General features: G+C 41.2%; 1 long non-coding RNA gene across 1 annotated transcript; it reads left to right on the forward strand.

Moving 5' to 3' along the window:
- The first annotated feature begins 2565 nt into the window (after positions 1-2565).
- Positions 2566-4486, forward strand: LOC122028523. Its single transcript, XR_006124842.1, has 2 exons — positions 2566-3067; positions 4225-4486. It is a non-coding gene; the product is annotated as an uncharacterized LOC122028523 (long non-coding RNA).
- Positions 4487-7626: the final 3140 nt, after the last annotated feature.

Here is a 7626-nt window from a genome sequence, read left to right on the forward strand (position 1 = left end):
CGCGCTCTCTGAACACAAAATTAGGATCCAAGGCCTCTTGGCCCAAACCTGGGCGAATGCCCAAGCCTGAGCAGGGACGAGCACACCCAAGGAGTTAGCCGATTAATTTAGTCAACATTCCATTGGAGTAAGTTTACTTGGCTCTCAAACACTTGTGTTTTTCCATTTGATGCAACTGACCGTCCCCTTTACTTGGACAGTTTTGTGTGGATGGTCTAGTCAGGTGGCAAAGATTGGATCAGTTGAGCCACGAGCATAAGCTCCTCCAGGACTCGTGACTGTCTATCGAGGTGACTCGGCTGAAGGAAGAGTTGGAGACCCAGTCTGAGCAGCTACTAGTGTAAGATACCCAAAAATATAAATTTTATATTTTCAATAATGACTTGAAATGAATAAAAATTAAAACTAAATAAATATATTGAGAAAATTAATAATAACGCAATTGATAATTAATCAGAAAATAAATTTATATGAATTTATATAATTTTATGAAAATTTTCTAGATTTTAAATTAAACTTTTTATGTTTTATGGGAATAATCTGGATAAAAGGAGAATCTCTATTTAAATAAGAAAATATTTAATTTTCTAAAATTATTTTAAATCATTTAATTAAAAATCTAGGTTTGTGATTATCAAACCTACGTTTTTATTCTCTCCGTCACATTCATCTTCATCGCTTCTCCACTAACGCGCGACAGTGCATTTCTCAGCGCTGCTGCTATTACCGCCATCATCGTTCCTCTCCTCCATCTCCATTGTCGGCAATCTGGTTATTTCCTTCATTGCCTAAGCTGAAAGGCAGCCTTCATAGCACAGTTGCCTCGTGGCGGCGAAGCTGCTGTTGTCCACCGTGTGTGTGCGGGCCATAGTCGCGTTTCTTCTTGGCTGAAGCTCGTGGGTTGCCGTGCCGGCCATCGTCTTGGACAAGAAGGAAGCATGACACCTACGTCTGGCTTCATTCCTCTTCTGGGTGCGCGGCATGCACCGACTATCGTCTCTTCCACCGCCCGAATGCCATTTTTCCCTCTCCTCTCTCGATGTCGATCGCTGGCCTTTTCTACCCCTACAAATAGCCTATCGGTGCCAGTGCCTATTTCTTGTTCTCATCACAAACAAATAGCTGCTCGGTCTTAGTTGAGCCACTGCGAAATGTCAACAACTACTGTGGTTGCCCCGATCCTACCTATGCTCACTGTAGTCGTCGACCATCAATGTCATTGCCGCCACTGCTACAGAAGAAGAAGAAGCAGCTGATTATAGGATTCAAGCTAGAGACATGCTCTCTGACTTGAAAACAGTTAGAATGATCTACATTGAGGTGGGTAGTTCCTGCTTTAATTTTTTTAGATATTTGATCTTAGTGCATGATTATATCTGTTTATATATTGATTAGGTAGCATTTAGTTGCTTATCTGGACTTTATTCATATTATCTCTTGAGCTTAACCTTGTATTGCTTGACCTTAGAGATGATCCATTTTATATCTATGCAATCTCATGATCCTTCATGCTTGATTTTTATATATGTATGATATTACCATGTCATAGTATAGGATGTTGAGTATCTTGCTAGACCCTTGGTTGATGATTTGAGATTGCGCTTATTGTTAGTTAGATCATATTATAGTATAGGATGCCAAATACCCTACTAGACCCTTGTTTATTGTTTAGGCTCATGTCTATACGCTAGTAAGGTTAGACTGAGGGTTGATTATAGAGTATTATATTGGATGTAATTATTCATTTTCTACTTATCGTTATGCTATTATATCCTGACGATCATTATCTCTCATTTATGGTTAAGAGGGTCATTAGTGATCGTTGGTATATCTTATCGACCACTGTCTCCCATTCGTGGTTGAGAGAGTTGTTAGTAACCGTTAGTATATCCTGATGACCATTGTCTCTCATTCGTGGGTGAGAGAGTCGATAGTAACCGTTGGTATATCTTATCGACTATTGTTTCTCATCCGTGGTTGAGAGAGTCATCAGCGCTCATGATACATACGACTGCCCATTAGACTCAGATAGTGGTAGTGTGATTTTGCCCGCAGACAGTAGCTGAGGAGCTAGATAGCTACCTCACCCTGTCTGCCCACTGGATTATATAGTGGTAGCATGAGTTTGCTCGTAGACAGTGACCCTGACTACTGATAATGGATATTTTTATGTGATATTTTAGCTCTCATACTTAGTATTTTTATCCTCTCATTCATTTAAATTTTGCTTTATATCATGATTCATAAGTTAGGATATATTTGTGAGCTTATTATAATTTCTCTCTAATTTTAGCATTATTTCATGATTTGGTAGGGAATTAAAGAGATGCCATAAACATGAGCTAAGTCAAATTAATTGGACCTAAAGCTAAAGTTGAGATTCATTTCATTTCAAAGAGAGAAGCTCAATCCTCAAAGCCCACTTTTAAAGCCCAAACTTGAAGCCCAATTTCAAAACCCAATTTCTCCTTTTCTTATTGGATTCGGATCGGATCCCTTATCCTTTACCCAAAACCTTTACCCGACCCGTTAAGAAACCTTCCTCTTTCTCACACGCACGGCACAGTGCCGAACTTTTCCCTCTCTGTTCGCGAATTGCAGGGCGCGGCTAGGGCATCGACTCCCCACACCGCCTCTCTTCCACTTCTCAACTCCGGCCGGCGGCTTATTTTCTTCTCTTCACCGCCGCCGGCCGGCCATCCACAGCCACCCTTCTTCTTGATTTCCAGCGGCGAGCGGCAGCAGCACAGTGGCGGGAGCAGCAGGTTTCGGCAGCGATTTCCGACCAACTCCACCTCACCGGAGGGGTTCTCCGGTGAGACCTCCACACTCCGGCAGCCTTCTGACAGCTCTTCATCTGGGGTTCAGGCGGTGCAGCAAGGAGGCAGCCGGCAGTAGTCCATCCACCATTTCCAGCCATTTCCAGCGAAGGGGTTCTTCGTTGGAAGATTCGTAGTCATCCATTGTCGGTGTCGAAGCTAGCAGCAAGTCCATCAGAGTGCTACTGTTCACTGGCTCTTGGGGGTTCCGGAGCCGGGTCTTCGTGTGACGACGAAAATAGTTGTTGGTAATCGGAAGTGGATATGTGAATTGTGGTTGGATTAGTTTAGAGTTTAATTCTGTTAATTTTGTTAATTTGCTTGTGTTGAAGTTCTATTGTTGAATGCTTGTATTGAATATGATTGTCCATGTTTGAATTGCACTTACTACGTTTAATTAGCTTAACGCATACAAAGTGTTCGATGAATTGCTTCAACCAAGTGCTAGGTTTATTTTGACGCATTTTAGTTCGGTTAATTTTTACTGACTTGTTCTTTCAATTTAGTTAAGTTCTAGTTTTGATTAAATGTAATTAGGTTAGGTTAGGTTAGATTAGATTTCTTTAATGCTTTAGGTTTTGTTATATGCTTAATTTCATAGATGTTTACTTTAGGTTAGATAGAGATTTCTTTACTTGCAATGTCTTTTATTCATTAGGGTTAGTTTCATTACTTGTATTGTCTTTCATTATTTAAGTTAGATTTTATTTGATGCTTCGTCATTTCATCCCTAGATTAATCGTGTTGATAATTAACCCATAGCGTAGAGTGACAATGCGTTGTGGATTAATTATTCGCACTTAGTTAGATTTCATTCCGCATTAGAGTAATTTCCTACTTGTCTTGTTTTTTATTTGTTAGATTTAGAATCAAAAATCCAAACCCCATTTTAATATTGAAAATCCCAAAAATAAAATAACATACGATCCTAAGTTTACCATCCTATCGTTACTTTCGTTGGCGGACGACCCGAGTCATTCCTATGCTACATTAGCGTAGGAGGGGTTTGGTACTTCATTGTTTGATGCCCAATTCGCGACAAAATTGGGCAACAACCAACTACCCACTAGACCAGATAGCGGTAGCATGAGTTTACGCACAATCAGGATTTGATATATGTTTGCTATATGCTTCTTATGTGATGAGTTTATGCAGGTCATTTTGGATGTACGGTATGTACTCTCGATTTATTAGCTATACTTAGTGGAGCAGGTCAGTTAAGGGTTACATTGTTGGCTATGTTTTGTTCAGTAGATGATTTCATGTCAGTACTCTTTTACTTTTATAGCAAGTTTTATTACTTGAGACTACATCATTTGATCTCCTTATAGTAGTATCATGCACAATCTTCTTATACCCACTGAGTATTTTATACTCACTACCCTTTGTTTTCCTCTATTTCCAGGTTAGCAGGTAGAGGATGTGTTGTGTCACTCAGAAGTCCTGACTGTCAGACCCACTTGAGTTGGATTCATCTTGTACGAGTCATTTGATTTATTTTTTCCGCTGTCTTTATTTATGGTTGTATTTCCTAGTCGAATCTTTGAGTTTCATTATAATAGTTTAATTATTTAGTTTAGTATGATTACATGTATATGCATACATATACGCATTAGTTGTTATGAGTTGTGATTTTTATATTGCATTGGAGTTTGTATTGGCTTGAATTTGTTTGATATCGATTATTTCCTTATTGTCACTAGGGGGTTCCATCTGGTTTGACGGACAAGTATACTCGCAGGGCATGACAACTAGGGTCGAACGGGCGCTCAGCTTAGAGAGAGACAAAAACCATGATCAAGTCGTTCAGCTTGAGAAGCTAGTGAAACAAACCTCCAATTATGAGTCACACATCCACTTGGCCAACACCAAAATGTTCAGGTCATTGAAGACTTGAATATTAAAAATAAGAAGCTCGAGTTTTGGCCAAAAAGCTAGAGGAGACTGAGGCGACTCTTGTTACTGAATAGGTTAGCCAAACGGTCAAACAAGTTACATAGGAGCTTCAGCTTGGAGAGCATCAATGGGTCCTTGCTGAGAAGAGCGTCGAGCTGGAAGCTCTCAAAGTTGAGCTAGAAGCTTCAAAGGCCGAATTTTCCAAGTATAAGGAAGGAGAGCCTGATCAGCTAGAAGCATTCAGAGTCACTATGTCACGCCCCAGAGGAGTCTCTGTCCGAAGAAATTTCGGCAGCATCTCACCTGTACGGCGGACAATCTGAAACTTTTCTACAAGCACTATATACCTCAGCCACATGCGGCTGGAATAATAACAATAAAAGAAAACAAACACCACGCAGTTAATATCAAATTCAGCCTTTGGCTGACACAACCACGTAGTAAAAAAAATAAAGCAGCCCACTCGGCGGTACCAAAACCAAAACACAAAACTGCTAGCCGGCTAGGCTTACACAACCAATAACAAATACAAAACACCACATAACAACATCAACTCTCCAAAAATAAAACCAGAGTACCGAGCTAAACAAACTGATACATAAAAACAAGCAAAACATACGTGAAACCGATAAGTCCTCTGATGTGACGTGGGGACCAGCAGACAGGATGCTCCAAGCGACACCATAAATAACCTGGTACCAAAAAATAGTCCACGGGTGAGTTCAACAACTCAGAATACCAATAGACATGCCTAGTAAGATATATCTAACAAGAATAAACATGGAATACAAATTCCTAATCATATATCTAGGAAAGATGCAAAACCGAAGGTAACTAAAGAATCAGACTCACCAGAACTCCTATCCAAACAAAAGGGTCACAAACCGAAAGTGCCCCTGTATGCATGTCAAACATATGCATCCAACCAAATGCAATAAATGCAGCAAAACACAATCACAAGAAATAAATGCATCAATGCATATGATGTCAATGATGCGTCCTGGTCACCCGCCAGTCACCATCTCACACAAATGGCGAGACCGAGTGGGTAGGGTTGTGACACCGTGCACTCTGTCGTCACTGCTCCCGATGAGTGACCGAGTGGACGGATGTTGTCGTCCTGTCCTGTGACCCCAAATCATAAATGGGGAGCTCAATGCTCTCAACTCCCAGTACACGATGAAGGGGGAATCCCTGCCCTAACACGTAGTGTCACACTACCCATGAGCGGACCAACGAGGCAAACAAAGTCCCTACTGCAACACACACTGCCGAATCGACCACTAACCCATGAGTGGTGGTGTGTGCAGATCCATGTAACTGGCGATGTGCTCAACAACAATGGAGTCGACTATCGCACAAGATGCAATCATGATGCATGACACTAAGCATGGCAAAAACTGATCAACATAACCATATCCATACATACAAAATGGGTACTGTAAAAGCGATGGTCACATATCAAGATCTAGAGTACACAGGTCAGATAGAATATCAATAACCCTATGTCCTGAACATAATAAGTATGGAATATCCTGATCAGCATAGAAAATCCATATATACATAATATGGGTACCACAGTATCAGTAAGTCAAATCCACGGATCTAGGGTATACAAGTCCTCTAAGGTATAACAACCTAGACCCAAATCATATCCCTCTTCCATAGCATATGTACCAACAATATACACAGATCAAAGAATCAGGGTCTAAACACCCGAATCATATATGATATACAAATAGAGGTACACAAATCTGATATGGCACAAAAACCTAAGTATCAGATAATCTAGATACACAGGCCAGAAACAACAATCCAAATCCTAGTCCTAACCTCAGTAAGCATGGTATGTCACTCTAGAAACTAAGATACTCATGGTAACAAGATAATCATGGCAACAAATCACGAGATATAATCACGGATACATCACAGGTGACAAACCTAACATGCTATGGATATCAAACAGTGACATACCAAAGGCAAACATGTTCATTGCATGTAGTTATAAAATACTATACATATCCAATGACAATATCATAAAAGATAAGTCAAGAGGTACCCGCCTCCAATCGGTAAGGTCCAATCCGATCCAAATTTGACGTCGAGATACTCGTCTCGAATCAACCTCCTGTAATCACATTTTACAATTAATTATATCATTAAATCAAAATGACCAAATCCTAAACCTATTAGGAATAAATCATGGTGAATCAATCCAATAGATCCACATCTCCTTCACAATTTACCACATATCACCAATTCCAACACATAAGCAATTATGTATGCATCAATTCCTACCTAAATCAATATTCCCAATACCGATCTAAAATCTTCACATTCCACCTGCCAGTGAATTTTAAATCCAAGCCCCCTTAAACAGAACAATCCAACATGAGACTAAAGAGGATAATCTAGAGAGGAAAATCAAACCAACAAAAGAGTAATAATCGTATGCTTATACCTCCTCAATGACCTGATGGAGCCATTTCATGACAACCAGAGAACCAAATCGAGGCAGGAAACGGGGTCAAGCTCACTGCCAATACAAAGGTGAGTGGCACGGTCCTGTTGAAGCACAGCGAGGAAGAGGAGGTGCTAGGGCTGAGGGCTCGACATTGGCAACGGGTGCTCGGAATGCATCTACGCCGTGATCTACGCTGAGATCCTTTGATGGTGCGGTCGCAACTCACGAAGAGGGAGAGGCTCGGCAGTGGCACTACTGTGGTGCTAGGGCACAGGGGAGGGTCGGCCACTGGGATCTCCCCGGCGAGTGTGACGGCGTCAGCAAGGCACAGTGTTGGCGGCCGGTGGCTCGACTGGGCAGCGAAGCAAAGATTAGGGCACCGAGAAGGAAGAGGGAGAGGAAAGGCGAAACTCAGCCGCCAGCTCTCTGGTCCTTGGCGTCGTCGGC

Source organism: Zingiber officinale, chromosome 10B (genome assembly GCF_018446385.1).
Source record: "Zingiber officinale cultivar Zhangliang chromosome 10B, Zo_v1.1, whole genome shotgun sequence".
Taxonomy (NCBI): Eukaryota; Viridiplantae; Streptophyta; class Magnoliopsida; order Zingiberales; family Zingiberaceae; genus Zingiber; species Zingiber officinale.